At 52.0% G+C, this 13,442-nt stretch overlaps 1 long non-coding RNA gene across 2 annotated transcripts; it reads right to left on the bottom strand.

Annotated features, from left to right (window-relative positions):
• Window positions 1-716: 716 nt before the first annotated feature.
• LOC119156970 lies at window positions 717-12,977 on the bottom strand. 2 transcript variants are annotated; one of them, XR_005107330.1, is made up of 5 exons: window positions 12,484-12,977; window positions 11,453-12,378; window positions 11,092-11,226; window positions 9,946-10,427; window positions 717-9,361 (listed from the first exon to the last, which is right to left on the bottom strand). It is a non-coding gene; the product is annotated as an uncharacterized LOC119156970 (long non-coding RNA). The 2 variants fall into 2 exon arrangements; XR_005107329.1 differs by having other exon boundaries at window positions 11,453-12,977.
• Window positions 12,978-13,442: the final 465 nt, after the last annotated feature.

The following is a 13,442-nucleotide window of genomic DNA, read 5'->3' as shown; positions in this document are numbered from 1 at the left end:
TTTCTTTTTTTTTTTCTTTTTTCTTTTTTCTTTTTTTTTTCTCTTTTTCTCTTTTTCTCTTTTTCTCTTTTTCTCTTTTTCTCTTTTTCTCTTTTTCTCTTTATTTTTCTCTTTTTCTCTTTATTTTTCTCTTTTTCTCTTTTTTTCTTAAGAGAAAAAAAGGAAAAGGAAAAAAAAATTAAACTTGAAAATCGGGAGCAAAGAGCTGATTACCACATCCGCCCTATGCTGAAGAGACCCCAAAAAAAAGCTTTGGAAAATGTAAGCATCACTGATCAGTCCCTATCCTGGTGGCAGTGCCTGCTCAGCTCACACCGAGAGGTGACTTGTCCCGTGCATTTCGCCCAGCAGCGTGGCTGGTGCCAGCAGTGGATGTGCTTTGGGCAGATGTCACCGCTCATCCATGCCCTCGGTGAGGAAGAAATGAAGCAGAGAGCACTCGTTCGCCAACACTGGTATGTCGCTTGGCTATCCCGCGCCAGGCTTTTCTGGGAGTTGGGAAGGGCTCCTGTTCCCCCATTTGATCCGCATTTCCCTCATCCCAGGGGAATTCCCCAGCCCTGGCACCAGCAGCTGGTGGGTGAGCTGGGGTGGAGGCTCCCCCAGCTCTCTGCTGCTGACACAGGAGCTGTTGCAGTCGTGTGGCTCGCTGTGGCTATGGCTACAGATAAAATATTTTGTATGTGGGCATCTCTGTGTCAGCCAGGCAAACTCACCCTGACGGTTACGCTGCCCTAAGCAGGTTGTGCATGCACCTGGCATCAGACAGAGACCCGCGAGGTGCGGGACTCCGGGTTATCTGGGGCCAAGGAGTGAAACTGGGAAGCTTGTGCCTTGTGCTGGCATCATTTCTTTTTCCTTTTTCTTCCACACAGTGCTGTTGTAGAGGGTCAATGCAAACAGGGCACTGCTGTCTCCTTCCCTCCTCTCCCCATTGCCCTGCTGTGAGCCACCACCTTCTGCCCCCTGGGACCCACCCTCCCCGCAGGTCTGCCAGCTCCCACGTAGACACACTTCCACTGGTCTCTGTAGGGTCTGGGGAGGATGCAGGGCAGAGCCCAGTGCCTGCCCAGGCGCTGCTGTGGGCGCTGCTGGGACAGGGCTGGAGTTAGAGGGATGCACAGGCGCACGGGAGATGGTTGCCATTTCAGGGTACCAGCAGGGGGATGTGACTTGTGGCCCAAGCATCTGGTAGCCCTCCCCATGCAGCGTGGCAGGGGGCCGGGCGGGGGGCTGGCATCCCCCTGCCAGCTCCGAGGCAGGTTTTTAACAAGTCACCCCCTTCTGTCAGGTTGCTTGATGAGGGGTAAAGGGAAATAATTGCATTTCCAAGGTACGGGAGGCTGGGGGGCATTTCTGGCTTCTTCATTTCGGTCCTTGCTCAGCCCTGCAGCTTCTTCCCTGACTGCGGTTAAGGAGTCGCAGCTTTGCAGAAAAATACCGGTGGAGTCTCTTGCCAAAAATTCACAGATAATTGTTAACTTTTTTTTAAAGCAGGCTGCAGCAGAATTGTTCTCCTTAATTTTTAGGAGGTGGCAGGAAGGTGTTCAGAGGGTGTGATGGGGCTTTTGCAGCTGCGGCCGTGGCGTGCCCAGGCTGCCAGGGTTGTGGCGCAGGGTGACGCCTCCCACCCCTCCATGCAGGCGCTAAGGAACAAACCCTGATCGTCTCTCCAAGGCACAGACCATCAGTCCTGATCCCAGCACTTCTCCGGGCTCACTGGGACCACACAGGAGCCCGTAACCGCAGTGCGCCTTGGATCAGGCTTCCTCTGGGCATGTGGCTCAGTGCTCCCCTTCTGCGAGAAGAGTGCGATGTTATGCCGAGGAGAAATAATTTGAAGCCAAGTTTCTGATGGTTTCTTTGTGTAAAACTGCTCATTCAGGGCCGTGCAGCCAGCTGCTATGTGAGTGCTGCTGTTTTTCACAGCATCCTGACCCACACCTCTGTTTCACAAAGGTCAGACTTTCAAATGAAGCCCACTCATCTGCAGCGTGACTACGCTGGGCAGCTGGAAGCAAGTTATGTGTGGTGACATCTTCACTTAATTTACATACAACCAGGAAATATGTGCCACGAGTGCCACCAGCCTCCTAAGCGTGATGAAGACCATTCCCTCAGTTTCCTCATCAATTACAGCAGTTCAGGCTGCTGATTCTCTTCTTGCTAAATTTAGGTGGGTATCATCAAGTGTTTGAACTCCTCTACAACAGCCATACTGTTGCTTTAGTTTGTTAATTTAGAGGTTGTCTCAATTATTTAGAGGTTGTTTCATTATTTCAGAGGCTGTCTGGATTTGTCTACATGAGGCACAGACTGCAGATGGTTTGTTTGCCCAAGGTGTCTTTGTGGCCGCCTCTCCGAGCAGCAGGCAACACGCTGCCTTCGTCCATCTATGGTGGGATGTCTCTGCAGGTCAGAGGCAGAACTCAGACGCTGTGGTGGCCAGCACAGAATGAAAACTGAAGGTGAGAAACATCAGCAAAAGGGTGGAATAATTCAGGGTGGTCCACAACGGGAGTTATGGGATGACATTTGGCCCAGGAAAGTTTCGGTGCTGTGCAGAGGAGAATGTCCTCACACGGAGCTGTGTGAGCCGTGGGAGATCTCTGGGAGGAGTGGTGGGGCTCCTGTGCTTGAGTCATTCCAAAGGGACAGAAAAAAAAGCCATGGAAAACATACTGGCAGGAGCTGATGAACCGTATGACCTAAATGACATTTTCCATCTCCCAATTGATGTGACACAGCAAGTGATTTATTTTGACCTACCACCACTTTACTACAATGAATAACGCCGAGCTGGCAAGTAGCTGCTCTGACCTCCGGGTAGAGTTCTTGGTGAAATCTGGTGGTCACGGAGGCGCTCGGAGAGAACCCTTGAGACCCACCACGAGAGCTGATGGGGTTGGTCTGTGGGTCGTGCTCTCCGTCCTGCCCAAACGGCCTTGTCAGTGTACAGGTCCCTGGGAGAGAGCAGCTGAAAGCATTAATAACACGTGGGTTGCCCTCTCTTGACTTATGAGATCACATTTTTTTCCACATCCAGGTCATGTGAAAAGCAGTTTAGCAGCAGAAAATGAAAATGTAGGTGAAATGTCATCCCCCACTGTATTTTGGAAATTCCTGCTATTCTGCACAAAGCGCAGGTGGTGCTGGGGCTGGGCGGCAGGGTGCTGCCACGGGGCGGTGGACGGGGCTGCCCCTGCCCCTGCTCGCCGAGCACCAGCTGCCAGCAGCCGCTGGCTTTGAGGGAAGCCCCTTCCAGCACCCATGTATCCAGCTGTTCCCTGTGCATGGGAAGCACTGCGCTAGCTGCAGTATTTGTTTTAAGTTACCAGGACTGAGTGGTCATTGTAAAATTCTGAACAAAGAACCACATGTGCGTTTTGGGAGAAGTACCCAAAAAAGGATCAGCGGCAGCAGCTGGGAATGGTCCAGGAAGAGGTCAGCTGTGCGGAGCGATTTACGGGTGCTGTGGGTGTAAGCAAGTAGCAACATTGCCTCAGCGCTTTCATAGATCAGCGATTGCTAACTTCGTTATATTTGCTGATGTCTTTTTATGGGTTTTGTTTCTGTAGATTCCTTCTTAAAATAATAACAGCACCTCCTTCAAGGGTGGTGGAAGCAGTTACGGGAGCTAGAAGGAGGCAGTAATTAATCTGCTAAAACTGTATATGGGGAGCGTCTTGATTTTTAATTCCTGCGCTATAAAACAAAAGGATAAAGAGTTGCTTCTGAAGACCAGGCTTTTCTGTGAGCTAGTATTCATGGAAATTCATGGAAAGACTTTCCTCTGGCTGTCTTTGGGCAGGGGCGTTACAAACGTGCCGTGCACCGATCTTACAGGGAAAGCGTCCCTTGCCCGATGGGCTGCATGCGGGCAGGAGAGCCGTAGGTGTATTGCCTGGCTCCCAGCAGGCACAGCAGCTGCAGTGATGGAGACGTGGGGATCCAGGGATGGGCAGGGTGATGCAGAAGCTCTGCAGAGCATCCTCGCACCATGATCGCAGCACAGTCCACGTTTTATGTAATAAGCATGAAGTCTACAGACGCAACTGGAAAGCCAGCACAGTGAGTAACAGGGGAGAGCAAAAGCCTGCTCTGGGGACTTGCTTTAAAGGAACTCATCTAGGGGCGACAGCTCATCTCTGGCCTTGCAAAAGCATAATTAAGCGAGGAGTAAACCAATGCAGACAGCAACGATCACACCTTCTTTTCCACACCCTCCCCCTTTCCCTGTAGGCAGCTGGGATGCAGGGAAGATGCCGGTCCTCTGCTCTCACCAGCGTCGCCCCTTCCTCGTTGTACAGGCGCTACCTGAGCTCCCCTGAGCCTCCCAAACTCCGCCTTCAGCCCATCTGTGTGCCAGCACTGGGGTGCTGATTGCCTGCTAGCTCACGTAAGAAAGGAGCCTGACATCAGGTCGCTTTGCAAATCGGGCTTCCTAGGATTTGGTATGGCATTAAATAACTTTAATTTTCACCCAGTTCTCCTGCAGTAGAAGGTACGTTCTCAGACGTACACACGTGTCCTGGTTCAATGGCCTGAATGCTCTTCTATGCCACATACGGGGGGTTTATTGTCTTGGTAAACCTGAGGCCGAGTTGCCCGCTGGGTCCCCCTTTGCCTGTGCTCTTGTGCTCTTTGTCTCCAGCCCCTTGGGGGGCTGAGCCCTGGGACAACAGGGGGCTCCCAGCCGAGCGGCTCGGCATTGGAAGGACCCCTGGTGCTTGCTCACCCACCCGGCCGTGGCTGGGCAGCCTCCAGCCCACCGCGCCAAGGGAGGCTGTACGACTCATCACCTTGGCTACGAGTTGTTTCAGTCCCAGGGCTGGACAAGTGTTAGTTTAATAAGATGGTGCTAGGAAAACCGCATCCCCCAGTTAAAATGAAGGAGTTTGTTCTCCTCTTTCCACCTGACTTTATCTTTGTATCTAACAAGTCTCTGCATGTGGAAGGAGAGCCTAAAGGGCAATCGGATCTCTTGGCATCATTTACCAGCCTCCTGGTGCAACGTGGTGAGGAATGTATGAGGAAATGTGATGCAGAAGTCATGAAGCTGTTGTGACACCCCTTGCCACCATGCAGATCACGTGCATTGCTGGCCGGCGTAGTGCTGGTGCTTTCCCCCCGCTCTGCATTATCCTTGACAAACTCCTACACCTTTGAGCCCAGGAGGTGCTCAGAGTCTGCAGCCTAGTTTAACCTCACAAGGTGAAGACGTTCAATACAAAGGCTGAAAGTCCACGTTACTTCCCCAGGAATGTAGGTGAGGATGAGGTAAGAAGTAACCTGAAAGCATCTGCTTGAGGAAAACAGCGTATTTTCCGAGTAGTTCCCTTGGGGGCTTGAGAAAGGAGAACGCTTCTGGGGGGATCACCTTTCCTTAGAAGACTCTCCAAATTTTCTCACTTCGCACCATTTCATTTCATACAGCTTGGGTTGGAAGGTGAGGAAATAGAAATTTCTACTGGAAAGGCTGGGAGCCCTGGGAACCTGCCTTCTCTCCACGGTGAGTAAGATGCGACAGCTGTCACGCTGCCTTGCTTCCCCCCCTTCCCCCGTGAGTGTCTTGGTACTTGCTGAGCCTGGATCCCTGGGTGAGAAAGCCCAGAGGCTGCTTTCTCACCGTTTACCTTTGCTTTCACTTAGTTGCCATGGAGTCGCTCATATCGCTTACTTTGCTTGCATCATATTAACAGCTGTGTCATACTTTTCTATGCTCAGAATTTTACCAACACCCACCCCATCGCTGTGTCACCCTGTACTCTTTCAGGCCAATCTCCTTATGGAGAAGGGCATCCCTTAACGCCAGAGTAGTTACTAGTAACCCTCCCTTCGTTTGCAACACGCAAAACAGAACTCGTTGAGTCGCATGCCCAAAGGCAGGGTCCCAGACCCTCGTTTAGGTACCCACATGGAAGTAACTGGGTTTTGGAAATATATTCATTACAGACAGTGGAAGCTATGGCTGCTTGGCTCTTCTGAAAATCAGGGCACTCTGTTTCGGTATCTAAATGAGGATTAAGAAGCTCTGAGTGCAGCCAGCCAAGCCCAAGGGTCTGTCACAGCTCCCACTTTCTGTTCCAATACTGAAGTGCTACAGCCATGTCTCCAAACATGACTAATTGTAGTTACTCCTCCAACCCCTGCTCTGGGGTGTAACTGTGCTCATTTTAAAGCTACAGCTCAAGATGCATCCTGTGAGTAACCCTGCCCGTGTAGCGCCGGGTGCCAATGCCGTGGTCTGAAGACATGTTGGCCTGGGAAAGTGGGCTACTGGGGCACGCCGCACTGCTGAAAGGTGGCTGTGGTGCTTGTAAAGCCACCCGTGGAGGTGGACGTCCACGCAGGAGCTGAGGTCCCACCCTTACCAGCTGATGGGACTTAAATGAAAAAGAATTCGTTGCTTTCAGCCCAGATCCTGAAAGGTATTTTAGCACCCACCTCTCCCTGAAACGCCTGCAGTGCTATGGGTGCTCAGCAGGTTTGCAAAGCTCACGAAGCACCTACAGCTGCGGAGCACCATGTGCTGAGGTGGCTGGAAGCGCCCGGCGCTGGCATTCGGGAAGGGCTTGAGGAGCTGGTGCCCGGCTGGGAGCAGCTCCTCCCTCCAGTTGCCTGGCTGCCTTTGGGTACCCAACCCTTTTTTTTTGCCAATCTTTCAAAAACCCAGCAGCTTCCTAAAGTCTCTTGAAGACAGGACCTTGCCCGCTCATACTGCCTGTACCTGAGCGTGCCCGAGGGCTGCGCAGCATCCTGTACGCAGGGGCTGAAGCAGAGGCGGCCGCTGGGCACCCGGGACAGTTATCCCGGGAATCCCCGAGCACAGCTGCTTAACTGCTCTCAGGTATTGGGGGGTGTTGAAAAGGGTGGATGGGCATCACATTTCCTGACAGGACCCGCCGGCCCAAGAAGAGCTGCAGAACGCAGCTGCGAGGTCAGTGCCTGCTGGCGTCTGCGGGCAGCACCGGTGCTTGGCTGCTGAGGACACAGACGGGGCGGAGGGGAAGGGTGGTGGGTCCTGCTCTTGTGTTTTTGGCTCTGGATCCATGTCGTGGGCTTTGCTGTTGCTAAGGGAACCCACGAGTAGTTATAAAACACAAAACAGCCTCGAGCCATATTGTGTCAATTAATGTAACCAGACATATTTCCTCAAATAAGAACCATATGTTAGAGATAACATCTTTGTTTGTTGCTTGCGGTTTCCTTGATGGCAAACTACCGTGCTAGAATTCTTTAGCGTCCGACTGCTTTATAAAATCATTGTGGATGAAAATATGAAATACCGAGAGTGCTGGCTTGGGGCCGGGCTCGTGCAGGGCTCAGCCCCCCCGGGAAGCAGAGCGGGGCAGGAGGATGCTTTTTGCCCGAACAGCACCTATCTTATTCTCTGGAAAGGGACACCTGTGGTAGCTCTAGTCCTCTCCCCTCTGGTCTGTTGTCCCTTAGTTACCTGTCAGCCTTACACGTGCTGTCGGGCCAGGTGTCTTCTCAGTGCGTGGGCAAATTTTGAAACATCGCCAGTTGCTGTAGGATGCTTAAAGGTTTTCTTTTTTCCCCGAGGTATTGTGGCATACAAAAACCTACAGGCTTTGAAAGAAACTGCAGCTTCTCAGCCTTTAAATCACTTTAAAGTGGAACACAAGAAGTGACTGTGAAAGGGACTTGGGTACCTAACTCCTGGTTAAATGAACACAAACCTGAGGATCCCAAGTCACACAGGTATTTTCGAAACCTGTGTCACTTCACTGAAGGGATGTATTTGAATTTTTGTGAGCCCTTAACTAGGTCCACTTAGATTAAGATCATTTTGCTATTATTTCCTCTCTTGATTCCTCACCAGCACAGGAGCACACATGCCATTTGGCTGCCCGGGACCTCCGCGACCTTCAGCTTGGGCAAATGGTGCAGCCGCTGGTCCACTCGCACGGCGCTTGCTGCGGCAGAGAAGCCCTTTAGTAACGGGATTTGTAAAACCACAAACCCGCACAAGAGACAGGAGCACTTCATTATTCTTCACAACTGTTTTTCACCTGGATATCACTGCTCTCAGATGGGAACAGTGGTTATCAGTCTAATAATTCTTCCTCGGTCCATCCCTGATGATATTTACACAGCGACAGTGCAATAGCCGGTGGGTAAACATAATTTCTTTGATCGATACTTGCTTACAGCACTTCAGAGCCATCTTGTGCTGCCATTTGAGGAAGGATGCGCAGGTCGGCATCCCGCCACACTGCTGTCCCCGTACCCTCGGGTTATGTGGCTCCCTCCAAGCCAGAACAGTTAGCTGGCTAAGTGAACAATTTTGACCTTGGGGAAAAAGGCTCAAATCGCAGTTGTATGGTTTTTTTCCTACCAAATTATAAAAAGAGGTGGGCTTACAGCCAGGTGCAGTCTATAGGGCAGGCAGAGTCTTCACAGGTTGCCCACAGTTAAAATGAGTATGAATTTTGCCTTCCAATTAGCCGTTTGCCTTGCTCACCAGTTATCTGCACTCCTGCAGATGGATTTTGCTTTCACAGGTACCCAAGCGAAGAGCAAACATAACAGTTCTTTTTCTAACATCAAGGCAAAAGGACTTGCTCCTTGTGCTCTGCCACACTCCATTGCTATCAGCTTATGCCCCTGTCCCCCCAAATCCCTGGACCCCCAGAGTCACCTGGGTGTGCGGTGGGCAAAATTTTGGCATGGAGCTGTATGCACAGTACACTTGAGCTGCAGGCAGGCTGGAGCCCCCAGTTATGGGCAAGCTGAGCACAGCAATGGGACATGTCTTGGCTTAAATAATCCATGTTTTCCTCTGAAATTTGATACTAATACATTAATCAGATCTCACACATAGCCTCTCATTGTACCGCTCGCTCTGTGTTTGTACAGTAATTGATGCGGACTGCAGGGGCTCCGTCAGCCTCGGGGATGGCTGCGCATGTGCCTGCGTTTGCGATGTGATTTTTTTGGAGGATGCCTGAATGAAGCAGCGATGTTTGCGGTGTGATTTAAAATTGAAACTTGATGGCAAGTTGATTATTGTCAAACAGAGGGAGCGTGTGGAGCACAGGCACGCACAGCCCCCCTTGTGCAGCCCTGTCCATGGGTGAGGGGCTCCGGGAGGCTCTGAGCAGCCCTGAGGTGCCTGGAGGAGCAGGAGCAGGCACTTAGCCCTGGCTCTCTTCTTACCAGAGGCGTTTGGTGCAGCCAGTCTGAAATCCCTTCCCTCGGGGGGTGCCTGCTCCCACAGCAGCGTGACTGCAGTTCCCATGAGTTCATCCGCTGCCTGTGCGTGCTTCCAAGAGGAACGGCACTCTGCGACACGCACCAAATGAAATCCAGACACTTTTGGAATACAGACAGGTTGCTGTTGCATAAGGGCAAACGTAAATTAGACTCTGTTCTCATCTAGCATTCAGGGGGAGCATGGCTTGTGGCCACATCCAGCCAGCTCTGTGCTGGCTGAGTAGGGACAAATGTCACAGGGAGGACACTGTGCCCACCCCTTGCTTCCCCCATTACTCAAAGGCGATGCTGTCAGCATATTTATAGTTTTTGGAAACAGATTAGCTCTCTGCTAGAGTTTCTGAAACTCTTCTATCCTCAGTAGCACACCCCCCTGCAGAGGGACACCCGCACGGCCCCGGGGAGCAGGGGGCAAGTGCCAGACTGGGCTTAAGGTGGGATCTGAATTTTCAATTAGCTGAACTGAGTGCTCATTAGGGGAACTTGTGGGGCAGCAAGATGTGTGTGCCACCCCTTTGGAGACAACAAACCTTTTAATGCTCAGACAAACCACAGCTGAGCCAGGCCCTGAGATACTGGGACACCTCGGAGCACTTTTCTGTCTCTCCTCTCCTGCAAACCTGGGACAGCTTCTAAACCAGCATGGCTCAAAGCAACCTAAATCCAGCACCTCCTGCTTCAAACCACTGATAGTTATATATTTACCTGAGATGTCCACCAGCGCAACTAAGTCGATGTTTGTTGGCTTCACGTGGAGGTTTTCTCACGCACAGCAGCCTGAACGAGTTCAGGCTGCGGCACATAAACCCGATTTTAACTTAGTGACTCCAGGGCTGTGGCTGCAATCGCCCTTCCAGGGGCAGGCCAAGCTGGTCCGCGCTGCTGCTGCACACCTGCATGCAGGCGATTTCACAGATTTTAACCTGGTTGGTATCTCACGCTGGGTGGTTGATGCCCTCCCTCAAAGCTGCCCACTCATCAGTAGCTCCGCTGCTCCCAGCAGAGTCAAGTCGGGTGCTCATCAGGGCATCTGACCCCGACGGGTGGGGCTGCTCTGCCCGCATCGCCTGCCAGCCCCCCTTTGCTTCTGGTCCCTTGGGTGCTCTCGGCGCCGGCCGTGTGCCCGGGTGGGTGTGCGTGCGTGTGTGCACGCCGGGGACACCGGGTCCGCTTCGCAATACTTCCACCTACAGAATAAAACCCAGAACGGCAGCGGGAGCCGCTGGCAGCAGCCTTCGGAGCCGGTGGGTGCACAGCACCCCGGGGGGCCCAGCTGGGCCGGGGGGGCTGCTTTAGGGAACCGGGGCCAGCCGGAGTATGGCTGCAGGGTGTGCGCGGGAGTCCCTTGTCCCCTCCAGCAAACCTGTGAAGAGGGATTCTGTCCCGGGACAAAAATGGTAATTTTTGCCATTTTTTTTTTCCTTCCACTGGAATATAAAGACATTATTTTTCAGGCCAGCTTTACTAATTTTAACTTTTTTTTTTTTTTTTTTTTTTTTTTTTGCAAAATGCCCTGCTGGGCTGTGGCCAGGCAGGAGATCGGAATGGAAAGCTGTTTCCTTTACAGAAGTGTTTTTTCCTAAGTGGGGCTGTAATTGCCAGTGCTCCGAGCGCTGCTGCCCAGAGAGCTGCAAGCAACAACCTTGTGCTCTGCGGGAGGCACCAAGGAGCACAGGCAGGAGAGCTGCAGGCTGGGCGGCTCACAGGTGGGGCTGGTGTGACGTGATGGATTTCACAAGCACTTCCTGGCAGAGGCAGCGATGGGGGAAGGATTTCCTGGAAAAGGGACCCTTATTGCTGTCATTAACAGCAGCGCGCAAGGCACGCTCTGCTGCACCCACTGCCACTCACCTGTGTTTTTTTGAGGGGAGTACTCGTTGGTCCACTCTCCATCAAGAATGTTCTTAGATTGTTCACTATTTTTTTTCTTCCCGAACCATCCAAAGCTTTTGGTCCACATACATCCTTCCAACATCTGTAACAAAGCTGAAAGCAAAGGATGGTCACAACAGTTTGAATTGAAATATTTGCATCATTTTGTTGAAAAATCAGTCAAAACATTTTAACAGCATGACTGCTTGTGGCCATCTGGGTTTGATGGCACAGACCAAGCCACCTGCCTGCCTGCTGTGATGGCAGCAGCAGCACACTGTGCCCTGGAGACAGCTATAGCGGAACAGCCCGGTAAGGTGGAAAGGAAGGACCAAAATACCTTCTGCACTTCATCTGCACGCTGCATCACTGGTTTCTTTGGCATCCTGGTACTTCCGACAAGGCTGGTGAGAGAAAAAGCAGGGTAAATCAAATCTGAAGGGATGGGGCAGAGGGAAACGGGTGGCATGTGGGGTTTCGGTTAGAAACAGCATGGCAGCAGGGCAACACTGAGTCTGTTTTTTACCATAAAAGCATTTCCACTCTGAAGAGTAAATGTTTTAAACACGGTGTCACGTACCGCTGCGCAGAATAAGGCCTGTAGGGATGACAAGGAGCTCAGTCAGAAACAAACCCGTGCAGGGCACTCAAAACCCCAGCTCGCTTCTCAAATGCGTCCGGCTGGTTTCCAGCGGCTGCCGGGGTCCAGAGCTGCCTCATGCACTTCTGGTTAGCATGGGTGGGTCACCAAAGCCACCGCACCCTTCAGAGATAAGTTTCAGCTGATGAAGGGTTCCATTAGTGACTCATGTGCATGGAAGACATAGAAGAATTTAAAAATAACAAGCATTGAAGAAAAACACTGCTCAGCTACTATGTCGATGTAGCCTCAAGTCAGCCTCAAGTGACTCCTGGAGGTCAATAGAGATGCTTAAAGGTCAAACAGCCCTCTGAAATGATTAATTTTTGTGATCTAATGAACACATAAGACTTTGAAGTGTCCTTAGGAGAGGTATATGAAGTCTAGATGTAAAAATAATGCAGTACCTCTCTTAAAATAGGCTTTGGCTGATGCTTCATGGTATTGCTGATGGTTATGATGCTGAAGCGTGACACAGCAGAGCCAGGTTCCTGATGCCCATCCATTCCTGGCATGTCCCCGAGTTCCTCAGCTCTCACATTGCCTCCCAGCACGACCTGTGCCCCTGCACCCCATACTGCTGCGGGCAAGCTGGTGTTTTCACTGTGCCACTGCTTTTGCCCCTCCTGCAACCAACAGTACAGTAAGTTTGGGGGAGCGGCTTTCTCCCTGTAAACCAGAGAGATGGAGGAATTCGCCACGTGGCAGGGGATGAGGCAAAAGAGCGGAACCTTCGCTCATGCACAGTCCAGCCGTGGCCAGGACAGTCCACTCCTGCGGGGTCCCGGCTGTGCCCACTGGCTGGGCCGGCTCGGCAGCCCCAGCTGCATGTGCTGCTGGCTCCTGGGCCACCGGCTGTAACCGCACCGCCAGGTGTTGGCCTGTTGAAACTGTTGCTCACCCCAGAGGCTTTTACAAGTCCTCCAAGTAATGGGACACTGACAGGGCTGCAGCCGTTCAGGCTGCTCCACCTGCTCCCTGAAGACCCCCCCAGCACCGCCAAGGGGACCCCGGCAGCAAAGCAGCTCGCTCCGGCACGTGCAATGTCACTCAGAGCCCAGCACAGCTCCTGCTCGCAGCACCGACCCAACAAACCTGGGCTTTGACCAAGATCTTCTTGTGTTCCAGCAACCAAACCTGTGTTCCAGCACGCCAGTGGCAGACGTGGTGGGGTAAGGGTGCCCCGCTGGCTGGGGACCTCCTTGTTCCCCAGGGAAGAACAAACACACACCTCCTTGCCGGCTGACTGCAAGCACTGCTGAAGTGATCTGCGCCAGATGGTGTCTAGATGCTCAGTGTCTCCAGATGTTCACACTTCGCATGGAAGTTAACTTCTGCTCATCGGCTCTGGAGCGAGGGGCACTGGAAGCACAGGAGGGTAATTAGTGCTCACGCATAAACACGCACAGAGAAGCTGAGCCCCCGTGTCTCACTTCAGTGCACAAACTGACCTTCAGCAGAGCCCGAGCCAATTGTGCTGCTACTCCAGCACTGGGTTTTTATCACTGCCCTGCACTACCTAAATACGCATAGCCGGGAAAAGAGCTGCTTCAATTTCCATAGCAACAATCAGTTTCTCCTAAAAGCAACAAACTCATGAAATACAGTCACTGCAGATTAAAACAACCCACAGAGGTGAGGAAGCCATTTATCTTTTCCCTCTTCTCAAAACACTTTGTTTCTAGAAAAT

The sequence above is a fragment of the Falco rusticolus genome, chromosome 13 (genome assembly GCF_015220075.1).
Source record: "Falco rusticolus isolate bFalRus1 chromosome 13, bFalRus1.pri, whole genome shotgun sequence".
Taxonomy (NCBI): Eukaryota; Metazoa; Chordata; class Aves; order Falconiformes; family Falconidae; genus Falco; species Falco rusticolus.
Note: the sequence above shows the minus strand (reverse complement) of the source record. Positions and strands in the feature narration are given on the sequence as shown.